The sequence below is a fragment of the Propithecus coquereli genome, unplaced genomic scaffold, assembly GCF_000956105.1.
Source record: "Propithecus coquereli isolate 6110/MARCELLA unplaced genomic scaffold, Pcoq_1.0 Scaffold430, whole genome shotgun sequence".
Classification (NCBI taxonomy): Eukaryota; Metazoa; Chordata; class Mammalia; order Primates; family Indriidae; genus Propithecus; species Propithecus coquereli.
Window position 1 is genome coordinate 610406 of NW_012150064.1, and position 11662 is coordinate 622067.

Genomic DNA, 11662 nt, shown 5'->3' on the forward strand with positions numbered 1-11662 from the left:
AAAGGACAATCTGGAAAAAGAACCAAGTATTAAAAGCAAAAAACACTGAGGAGTGATTTATATTAAGTCAATTGAGTATAAGTAATAATGAGAGGTGTGTGTGCAATTCGTCTATTCCATAGATATTTTGAATCCTGAGATTTTCCTTTCATCAGGTAAAATATACTGTGAACAAACATTTATTTAAGTAGCCACAATGTGAAAAACGCTGTGCTGGGCACTGTGAAAGTTCAATTGGAAAAGCCATTCAATGAGTACCAAAAGGAGAGCTATGAATCCCAAGGATATCATCTTTGGAAGAGAGATGGCAAGAAAAATGGCATCTATATCCCCAGATGGTAGCAGCAGAAAGGTACTCATTATCAACTGTATGCTGAATATAGTGTATTCTTGAATTTCATAGGGGATGGATGTAACTGGTCTACTGAGTAGCTGAACTTGGTGTGTTACAATTATGGAACTTTTCTTCTCTCCCATGATTGCTCCCAAACCTGCTATTTCTAATATCCCTTCCAAACTAGGTAAAAAATACTTTAAAATCATCTTCACCAGATGCTATAGATTTCTGGTCACTGGTCACTTTGAGTTATTAAAAAGTAATCTAAGCTAAAAACTTCAAAATCCAATCTCATATTGGATTCAAAGCTTTCCTCAGAGTAATGTAAGGAGACATTTCCTACCACTGACAGGAAACCCAAGCTCTCTTTCTGTCTTTTTCAAGTACAGGTCCTATAGGATTGGGGGATAGAAGTGAGAAGAGAGGTGGTAAGGATCATCTTACATAACTAGACTCCTGTCAGTTACTGGTGACTTTTGCTAATATGTCCTCATTTATGGAGTAATAAGGATTTGCTAGACCCTGTTACAGTAATAACCAACACTAAAATCTCAGTAGCTTATAAAAACAAAAGTCTATTTGTGGATTTTGCCAACTCTTCTGGGCTCTAGGTGACTCAAGTTCATACATCTGCATTCACTGGCTCAGGATTCCAAGATGCTTTAATCATACGGTGTCTCCGTCTATATATGCTTCCACAATCACTGCAGTAGAAAAGTGTAGGCTAGAATGCCAAGCACTTCAAAATGCAACTGATACATGCTATTTATGCCCACATTTCATAGCTCATGGCAAGTCACATCATATGGCCACATCACATGGTTCAGTGGGCACCTGTTCTGTGTGCTCAGAAGTAGAAGGAAATTGGGTATTGGTGAATAATGGTATTCCTACCACAGATATAGTTCAGTTTTCTTGGGGGTATTGTGCAGTTTATTCTCATTAAGTCTCCTGTTTGGCTGATGGTTTGTTGGAAAGGGTAAGCCATATTGGTCCCTATCAGTGGTCCACACCATAACTCCTTCTCTGGATGAAATATCTCCTTAAATTTGGGCTGACTGGCTGTATCTGTCACTTCTATACTATATGGATTCAAGGGAACTGATGAGGTCTTTTTCTGCACACTCCAGTGCTATATAGTACTGGGTAGTGTTTTGTGTGAGGATCTCCTCTTCTTATCAAGAATACCACACTACATTTCCTCCTTGCCCTGCTTCAGCTGCCTGTACCCTCAAATTCCCTGTTTTCAGACATTTTTAGTAGAGAAGGAGGAAAAGGTATTCATGTCCACATATACCACTCAAACTCCGGGAGGTACATGCTAACCTCTCCCAAAAGCTCCCTCACCACTCTCAACTACACTCCTAAGATAGTGCCACAGGAAAGTCTTAACAAACATCATGCCAAAGAGTGAGACACTAATCCCCTATTCCTACAGGAGAAGTTAGAAAAGTCACTGTAACTTGCCATTAGGGTGCTTACTTATAAGAACACTGACTTGCCTTCCCCCTCACTAGTCTTCTGCTTTTATAGACTTTGGGAGTAGCCTGTAGAGATATTTGAGGCTAACAGAGTCAGTTCAGCTGCTTCTTTATAATACCTGAGGTAGGTACCTAGATTCTCAGGTTGGACCTTGGAGGCCCTCGTTAAAAAGAGCATTTAACTGAGCTTTGTTCTCAGCTTCGGGCTGCAGATACTAATTCAAAGACTAAAGAAAAGTAACACTCAACATCTTCTATGTTAGTGGTTTTTGTTTATTTATATTTTGCTTGTATAACTCCTAGAAGAAATGTGAAAAAAAACCTGTGTACTACCTCACACATTTTTAAGATTGATATCTAAAATTTCCCCTGTTAAAAATAGTTGTAAAGGATTCCATTTCCAGACATCATAAATGTCGATTTTAAAATTTTACAAGAAAAATTTCAAGCCTACACAAATAAGATAATGCATTATGCCTATTACCCATATTCCACAATTTTCAAGATATTACCTCACTTGTTTTATCTATCTTTTTTGTCATTGTTATTGCTGCTGAAGTATTTTAAATGAATCTTATGATCCATGTCATTACACACCTCTATGTTCAGTATGCATTTTTAGAAGGCAAGGATTTTTGCCAGAGAACCATAATGTAATTCTCAAAACTAATAATAATTCCATGATACCTGTTTCAGGTCTCTATTGCTGTGTGTGGTAGTCAGCCTCCAAGATAATCCCTAATAATTCTCATCTTCTTGTATTCAAACTTGTGTATAGTTCCCCCCACGAATACCAAGGTGAGTCTGTGTGACCTGTGTGACCAATAGCATACAGTAGAAGTGGTATTATGTCACTTCTGAGATTAAGTTTTAAAAAAAGACTGTGGCTTTCATCTTAAGCATTCCCTCATATACTCTCTCCTTTTTGGGTCAGTCACTCTGGGGAAAACAAGCTGCTATGCTATGAGCTGACCTATGGAGAGGCTCACGTAGTTAGGAACTAAAGCCTCTGGCAAACAGCCAGAAAGGAACTGAGGCCTGCCCACAAACCACATGAGTGGGTTTGAAAGCATATTCTCCAATCTCAAAGCTTTGAAATGACTGTAGTTCTGACCAACAGTTTGATTCCAATCTCATAAGAGACCTTGAGTCAGAAACACTCAGCTAAGCTGCTTCGAGACTGTAGCCCCTCATAAACTGTGTAATGTATTTTTGTAGTTTAAAGCTACTAAGTTTTAGGGTAATTTTAAAATAGCAGTAGAAAACCAATATACTGTATAACACTACCCTAAAACTTAGTGGCTTATAACAACAAAGATTATTATTTTTATGCTTCTGTGGAGTAACAGAGCTATTCTTCTGATCTTGCTTGGGTTCACTCTTGTGACTGCATTCAGCTGGCAAGTTGTCATGGGATTTGGATCAATTGGAACATATGGAATTCCTAGGCCTTTCTCTTAACATACTCTTTAATCCTGATCTTTTTCAACAACATATGGATTTTAGGGCAATATTTATATAAATGACTAAAGGCAGAATACCCCCACTGGAGGCTTAGGCTTTGGAATCCACAAAATGGCACTTTTACCATATACTATTGGTCAAAATAACTCACAAGGGAAAATCAAATTCAGGCAGTGGGGAAAATCATGCCACATCTTGACAGCAGGAGCATTGTGGTCATGTTTTTCAATCTATCCTAGTTCTCATTTGGCAAAATTATTTATATTCCTCCCTTGTGTAGGTAGGTAATTTATCCTTTCTCCCTCAATTTGAATCCCATTATGACATTAAGCCCAGGCTTAAAATCTTAATCTCATTATCTGAATCTGATCTAGATGTAGATTAGGCTCATTAGGTGCAGTTCATCTGGTATCTCTCTTGATATTCAGGTCGTCTTTATCCAGAGACCCATTAAATAAAAAGACAAGTTATCTGCCCCCTTCACATACACCTAAAGGTGAGATAGGGACAGGACAGGAAAACTATAGTAATACTTTCATTCAGTAAAGGGAGTGCCAGGAGTCACTTAGCAGTTGCTGGTGTATTGAAATTCTGAACTACCACCAGGAACATGTCAGAGGCTACATTTCTGATTGTAGGAATATTCCTTGATTAGGGCCCAGTTCTATTCAGTGGGGAATTGTTCACTAATCCATTGTTTTCTGAGATTCTTGGCTCCACAGTTTTTGGGTTCTTTGCTCTACCCTCTGTATTATTTTTCCTAATCTATTGAAAATGGTCCACATTTACCGCACACTAGATTTTGCAGCCTGCTTTCTCTGTGCAGCACGTTGGAGTCCCAGAGCCTCTTTTCTTTTTAAAACTGCTTCTGTCCATTTGGGTCAAACTGATATAGCTCCCTTAAAAAATGTAAGGTTTCTATGACTCTGATTGAAATTCATTATATGCCTCCAAGGGGGACATTCATAATTCTTTTTGAGACAGACCTCTCTCTGTATTTTGGGATGTGTGTAAGGATGCTGTAGAATAGCCCTTTTGTCTAGTTGAAAGGGTCTACTAGCACTGCCTTACATATTTCAGAGGTCCTAACAAAGGTATTTGCAGCCATACCCTTGATTTGGTCTTTAGCCCCAAACCTTGTTCCATCTAGAATGATTTTTTTTTGTACTGATTCAAGAGGCTATAGATAAGAGGAAGTTTTACTTTCCAACCCAACATATGCTGCGCCTTTATGTTTATTCTATATTCTCCTTGTAACTGAACAGTTCCTTTCTTTAGCTCCTTTTTTGTTTCCTGTACTGCTGTAGCCTGAATATTTGTTTTCCAAAATTCATGTGTTGAAACCTAATCTGAAAGTGATAATATTAGAAGGTGTGGCCTTTGGGAAGTGATTAGGTCATGAGGGCTCTACCTTTGTGAATGAGATCAGTACCTTCATAAAAGAGGCCCCAGAGAGCAGCCCTTCTTTCTGTTATGTGAGGACACATGCAAGGTGCCATCTATGAGGAATAGGCCCTCACCAGACACTGAATTTGCTGGCACTTTGGCCATGGACTGCCCACCCTCCACAACCTTGAGCAATAAATTTCTGTTTATAAATTATCAAGTCTATGGCATTTTGTTATAGAAGCCTGAATGTATTAATATATGTACCTTGTCATAGATAGCTAGAGAAAGGGAATTGGCACGTTCAACATTGCGCCTAGAAATATCCATAGCCAGAGCCATAAGTTAGTTAATTTATAGGTATTTTTCCAATTACGCAAGTTTATTCAGGTGACATTTTGTTAATCGTTCTGTTACTACATAACATGGATTGCTCTTTTTCCCAGATTTTTTTTTTATTATTTCAATAGATTTAGGGGGTACGAGTGTTTTTTTGTTACATGGATGAATTGTATAATGCTGAAGTCAGGGCTTTTAGTGGACCCATCACCAGAATAGTATACATGGTGCCTGATAGGTAGATTTTTTTATACCTCAACCTCTCCCAACCTCCCCCTTTTTTAGTTTTCAATATACATTATATCACTTTATGGCCATATAAACCCCTCATTTAGCTCCCACTTATAAGTGAGAACATGTAGTATTTGTTTTTCCATTCCTGAGATACTTCACTTAGGATAATGATTTATAGTTCCATCCAAGTTACTTCAAAAGACATTATTTCATTCCTTTTTATGGCTGACTGGTACGTACTCTATGGTATATATATACATGTACCACATTTTCTTTATCTGCTCATCAGTTGATGGTCACTTAAGTTGGTTCCATGTTTTTGCAATTCTGAATTGTGCTCTGACGAACATTTGGGTTCCAGTGTTTCTTTTGTAAAATGACTCCTTTTCCTTTAGGTAGATACCCAGTAGTGGGATTACTGGGTTAAATGGTATATCTACGTTTAGTTCTTTCAGGAATCTCCACACTGTTTTCCATAAAAGTTATACTAGTTTACATTCACACCAACAGAGTATAAGTGTTCCCTTTAAACTGCATCCACGCCAACATCTATTGCTTTTTCAATTTTGAATAATGGCCATTCTGACAGGAGTATCTCATTGCGGTTTTAATTTACATTTCCTTGATGATTAGTGATGCTGAGTATATTTTCATATGTTTACTGGCCGTTTGTATACCTTCTTTTGAAAAAAGTCTGTTCATATATTTGCCCACTTTTTGATGGGGTTGTTTTTTTTCTTGCTTATTTGTTTGAGTTCTTTGTAGATTCTGGATATTAGTCCTTTATTGGCTATATAGTTTGTGAATATTTTCTCCTATTCTGTAGGTTATCTATTTACTGTTGATTGTTTCCTTTGTAGTTTAATTAAATCCCATGTGTTTATTTTTGTTGTGCTGAATTTGCTTTTGGGGTCTTAGTCATGTATTGCTTGCCTAGGCCAACATCCTGAAAAGTTTTTCCTAGGTTTTCTTCTAGAATTTTTATGGTTTCTGGTCTTACATTCGAGTTATTAATGCATCTTGAGTTAATTTTTGTATATTGCTAGAGATAGGAATCCTGTTTCATTCTGCATGTGGCTATCCAATTTTCCCAGAATCATTTAATTAACCTAGCATCCTTTCCACAGTGTATATTTTTCTATGCTTTATCAAAAATCAGTTGGTCATAGCCATATGGCTTTATGATTGGGTTCTATATTCTCTTCCATTGATCTATGTGTCTACATTTATACCAGTACTCTGTCATTTTGGTTACAATAACCATGTAGTAGAATTTGAAGTCAGATAATGTGACACCTCTAGATTTGTTCTTTTTGCTTAAGATTGCTTTGGCTATTTGGGCACTTTTTGGGTCCAAATGAAGCATGAAATTATTGTTTATAGATCTGTGAAATATGACATTGGTATTTGGATGGGGATTGCATTGAATCTGTAAATCACTTTAAGTAGTATGGACATTTTGACTATGTTGACTCTACCAATCCATGAATATGGGATCTTTTTCCATTTGTTTATGTCATACATGATTTCTTTCATCAATGTTTTATAGTTCTCCTTGTGGAGAAATTTCACCTCCTTGCTTAAGTATATTCCTAGGTATATTATTTTCTTTGTTTCTATTGTAAATGGTATTGAGTCCTTGATTTGACTCTCAGCTTGACTGTTAACACTATATAGAAATGCTACTGATTTGTATATATTGATTTTATAATCTGAGACTTTGGTGAATTTATCTATCAATTCTAGAAGTCTTTTGGTGCAGTCTGTAGGGTTTGCTAGATACAAGATCATAATGTCAGTGAAAAGGGATAGTTTGACCTCCTCTTTCCCAATTTGGATATACTTTATTTCTTTCTTTTGTATGATTTCTCTGTCTAGGACTTCCAGTACTATGTTGAATAGAAGTGGTGACAGTCAACATCTTTGTCTTGTTCCACTTCTTAGAGGGGATGCATTCAACTATTCCCCATTTAATATGATGTTGGTCATGGGTTTGTCATATATGGCTTTTACAATTTTGAAGTATGTTCCTTCTGTGTCTAGTTTGTTCTGGGTTTTTATTACGAAAGGGTGCTGGATTTTATTGAATGATTTTTCTGCATCTATTGAGATGATCATATGGTCTTTGTTTTTGCTTCTGCTTATGGGGTGAATCATGTCTATTGATTTGCTTATGTTAAACTATCCTCGTATCCCTGGGATGAAACCCACTTGATCATGGTGAATTATCTGTTTGATGTGCTATTGAATTGGGTTTGCCAGTATTTTGTTGAGCATTTTTGCATCTATGTTCATAAGGGTTATTGGTCTTTCTTTTTTTTTGTTGTGTCCTTTCCTGGCTTTGGTATCAAGGTGACACTTAACTTCATTGAATGAGTTAGGGAGGATTCCTCCTTCTCAATGTTATGGAATAATTTCTGTAGGTTATGTACTAGTTCTTCTTTGTAAGTCTGCTAGAATTTGTTTTTGAATCCATCTTGTCCAGGGCTTTTTTCCTTGGGAGATTTTTTATTACTGCTTGAGTCTCACTGCTCATTATTGGTCTGTTCTGCATTTTTATTTCTTCCTGATTCAGGCTTGAGGGGTTTTGTGTTTTCAGGAATTTATCTATAATATTTACTGCACATTTGCTGGTTTGTGTGCATAGAAATTTTCATAGTATTCATGTATGACTTTTTTTGTATTTCTGTAGTATCAGTTGTAATGAGTCCTTTTTCATTTCCGATTGAGCTTATTTGAGTCCTTTCTCTTCTATTTCTGGTTAATATGACTAGTAGTCTATTGATTTTGTTTACCTTTTCAAGGAATCAACTTTTTGTTTTGTTGATCCTTTGTATTGTTTTTCTGGTTTCCATTTCATTTAGTTCTGCTTTGAACTTGTTATTTCTTTTCTTATTCTGTCTTTGGATTTGGTTTGCTCTTCTTTTTCTACTTCCTTGTGATGTGATATTAGATTGTTAATTGGTGATCTTTCTGTCCTTTTGATGTAGGCATTTAAGGCTATGAACTCTCCACTTAGAACTTCTTTTTCTGTATCCCATAGATTTTGATAGTTTGTGTCTCCTCTGTCATTCAGTTTGAGGAATCTTTTGATTTCCATCTTAATTTCATCGTTGACTCAAGGATCGTTCAGGAGCAGTTTGTTTAATTTCCATGATGTTGTGTAGATCTCAGTGTTTCCCTTGGAATTGATTTCTAGTTTTATTCCATTGTGGTCTGAGAAGATACATGGTATTATTTCCATTTTAAAAAATTTGCTGAAACTTGTTTTGTGGTCTAAGATACGATCAATCTTGGAGAATTTTCCATGTCTTGATGAGAAGAATGTATATTCAATAGTTTTTGAATAGAATCTTCTGTAAATTTGTGTTAGATCATTCGTTCTAGAGTACTATTTAAATCCAGTGTTTCTTTATTAATTTTCTGCTTTGATGACCTGTCCAGCTTTGTCTGTGTGGTATTGATGCCCCTGGCCATTGTGATGCTACTGTTTATATCTTTGCTTAGATCTAGCAGAATTTGCTTCATGAATCTGGGAGCTCCTGTGTAGGAGGCATATAAATTTAGAATTGTTATGTCTTCTTGTTGAATTGCTGCATTTACCATTACATAATGAGCATCTTTGCCTTTTTTTTTTTTGCCATTGTTGATTTAAAGCCCATTTATCAGATATGAGAATGGCTACACCTACTTTCTTTTGGTTTATGTTTGCATGGAATATTTTTTTCATCCCTTTACCTTGAATCTGAGCAATTCCTTTCAAGTTAGACATGGTTTTTGGAGACTGCATATATTTGGGGTGTGGTTTTTCATCTATTCGTCCAGTTCATGTCTTTTAAGTGGGGCACTAAGTTAGTTTTTGTGTGGTGTTAGTATTGATAAGTGGGATACTATTCTATTTATCATGTTGGATAATACCTTGTTTTGTTTTCCCTCTTGTGCTATTGCTTCATAAAATCTGTGTGCTTTAACTTTCTGTTGTTTTTACACTGGTGGGTATCTATTGTGTTATTCCATGTATAATGCAGTTCTGAGTATTTACCGTAAGGCAGATCAAGTAGTGACATATTACCTTAGTGTTCGCTTGCCTGGAAAAGTCTTTATTTCTTCATCATTTATGAAACTTAGTTTTTCAGGATACAAAATTCTTGGCTGACAGTTTTTCTGTTTATGAAGACTAAAAATGAAACCCTTACCCCTTCCAGCTTGTAAGGTCTCTGCTGAGAAGTCTGCTCTTAGCCTGATGGGTTTTCCTTTGTAGGTTAGTTTTTGCTTTCCTCTTGCTGCTTGTAGAATTTTCTCCTTCATTTGGACTTTGGCCCATTTGACCACTGTGTGTCTTGGAGAGGTCCTATTTGCTATGAATCTTCCCAGTGTTCAATGACCATCTTGTGTCTGGATATCTGAATCTCTGGAAATACCAGGAAAGTTTTCCTCAATGATTCTCTCAAATATGTTTTCCATGTTTTTTGCTTTTTCTTCTTCTCTCTCAGCCATACCTATAATTCATATATTGGTTCACTTCATATAGTCCCATATTTCTCTGAGTTATTGTTCATTTTTCTTTATTCTTTTTTCTGTATCTTTGATTGATTGTTTTAGTTCGAAAGCCTTGTCTTCATGTTCTGCTTGGTCTGGACTGTTGTTGAAGCTCTCTGCTGTATTTCAAAATTCCCTAAATGATTCTTTCATCTTGGGTCTATTGTATCCTTTCTTATGTTGTGTAACTCTTTAGCAACTTTTTCATTTTTTTTCGTTGATGTCCTGAAATATTTTTTGGCTTCTTTGTGTTGGTTTTTAACTTTCTCTTCAATCTCATTTATCTTATTTTCCATCCATATTCTAAATTCCATTTCTGTCATTTTGACATTTTTTTTCTTTTTGGTTGTAGACTACTGCAGAAGATTCATTGTGATCCCTTTGGTGTCTCAAAATAGCTTGTTTTTTCATGTTGTCAGAGTCTTTTTTTGCTGGTTTCTTCTCATCTGAAACCTCTTCTTTCAGGTGATGGCTGATAGGTTTCAGTGCACATGTTATCCTTTGCTGGGAATTCTCCTACTTAGTGAGAAGAAGGAGCTGTCCCTAGATGTCTCTTTTGTGACTGATTTTGGAAGACTGACTAGGCAGGGGAGGGGCAGATATACTGAGAGCCTGTAATACAGCTGTTCTGTGTTGTCCTATTCCCCTGTGGTTGTCACAGTCCAAGCCAGTGCTGAATGATCTTCATATGGAATGGCTGGTTGTTCCCCAGGCTGCTGTTAGAAGCTCAGATTGGGGACTGGGGAAGTCTCTCTCCATGGAGGGTGGCATTTTGGGAGATTGCTCTGCCCAGGGCTGCTCACAACAGTGACAGTGGTAGCTGGGAAGGATATCTAGGCAGTGGTCATGGGTGTCAGTGCTTTGGTTGTTTGTTCCATCTGGGTCCAGGTGCAATGGTGGATTGAGGCTATTGGCTCCCTGGCAGAGCACTGAATCATGGGGGCAGTTCCCACCAGGTGGCTGTTAGGAGCCATCAGGGTTCTGGTGGCAGTGTGAGAGCCTCGAGTGTGGGGCTGCAGGGCCTGGCAGCAGCAGCAGGAGAGCTTCAGAGCTGGGGCTATGGGGCCTGAAAGCAGCACTGGAGCCTCAGGGACAGAGCCAGAGGGCTGGGTGGCAGCACAGAATCTGCAGGGGCAGAGCCGTAGGGTTGGGCAGCAACACAGGAACTGTGTGGGCAGAGCCATGGGGCCAGGTGGCAGTGTGTATGTCACGGAGTCATGGCCATGGGGCCTGGCTGTTGTGTGGCTGGGCCTTTTGCTTTGCCCAGGTCTTGTAGATGCAGTCACTGCAGAGCGTCTCAGGTGGCCTCTGTGGCTCCTGTTCTGCTCAAATCCCCTGTGGAGGGAAGGGGTGCTCGGCTCCCAGTCATGGGGCATGTAAGAGCTTCTGCTGTCTCTATTCCCTCCCTGGCCTGGCTGGGGCAATGCAGAGGCAGCTGCAGCAAAGCCTAGCCCTGTGTAGTCTTAGTGTTCTGGACCTGAGAGCTCAGAATGGAGTCAGTTGCAGTAACCCAGGAACAGAAGCCACCAGGTCCCTATGTCTGCTCTCCAGAGCAACATCATTGCACAGACTCCAAGCAGCTCTCTGATCAGTCTGCAGGTCTGCAGTGGTGGAGGGGATCCCCTCACAGCTCAGGCTACAGTGTCGGTTGGGGGAGTGTGGAGTCCCAGGGTTCTCTCCTCCTGTCCTTCCCCACATGTGGATGCCTCCCCTGGGTACCTTCTGATCTTGCCAAGTGGATTGCCCTGTCACCTTCTCCTTTACTATGAGTGTCCTTCATTGCTTCTCTGATGATTTACAATGCTCTTTTCAAGAAGGGCTATCTCGGCCGGGTGCGGTGGCTCACGCCTGTAATCCTAGTACTCTGGGAGGCCGAGGGGGG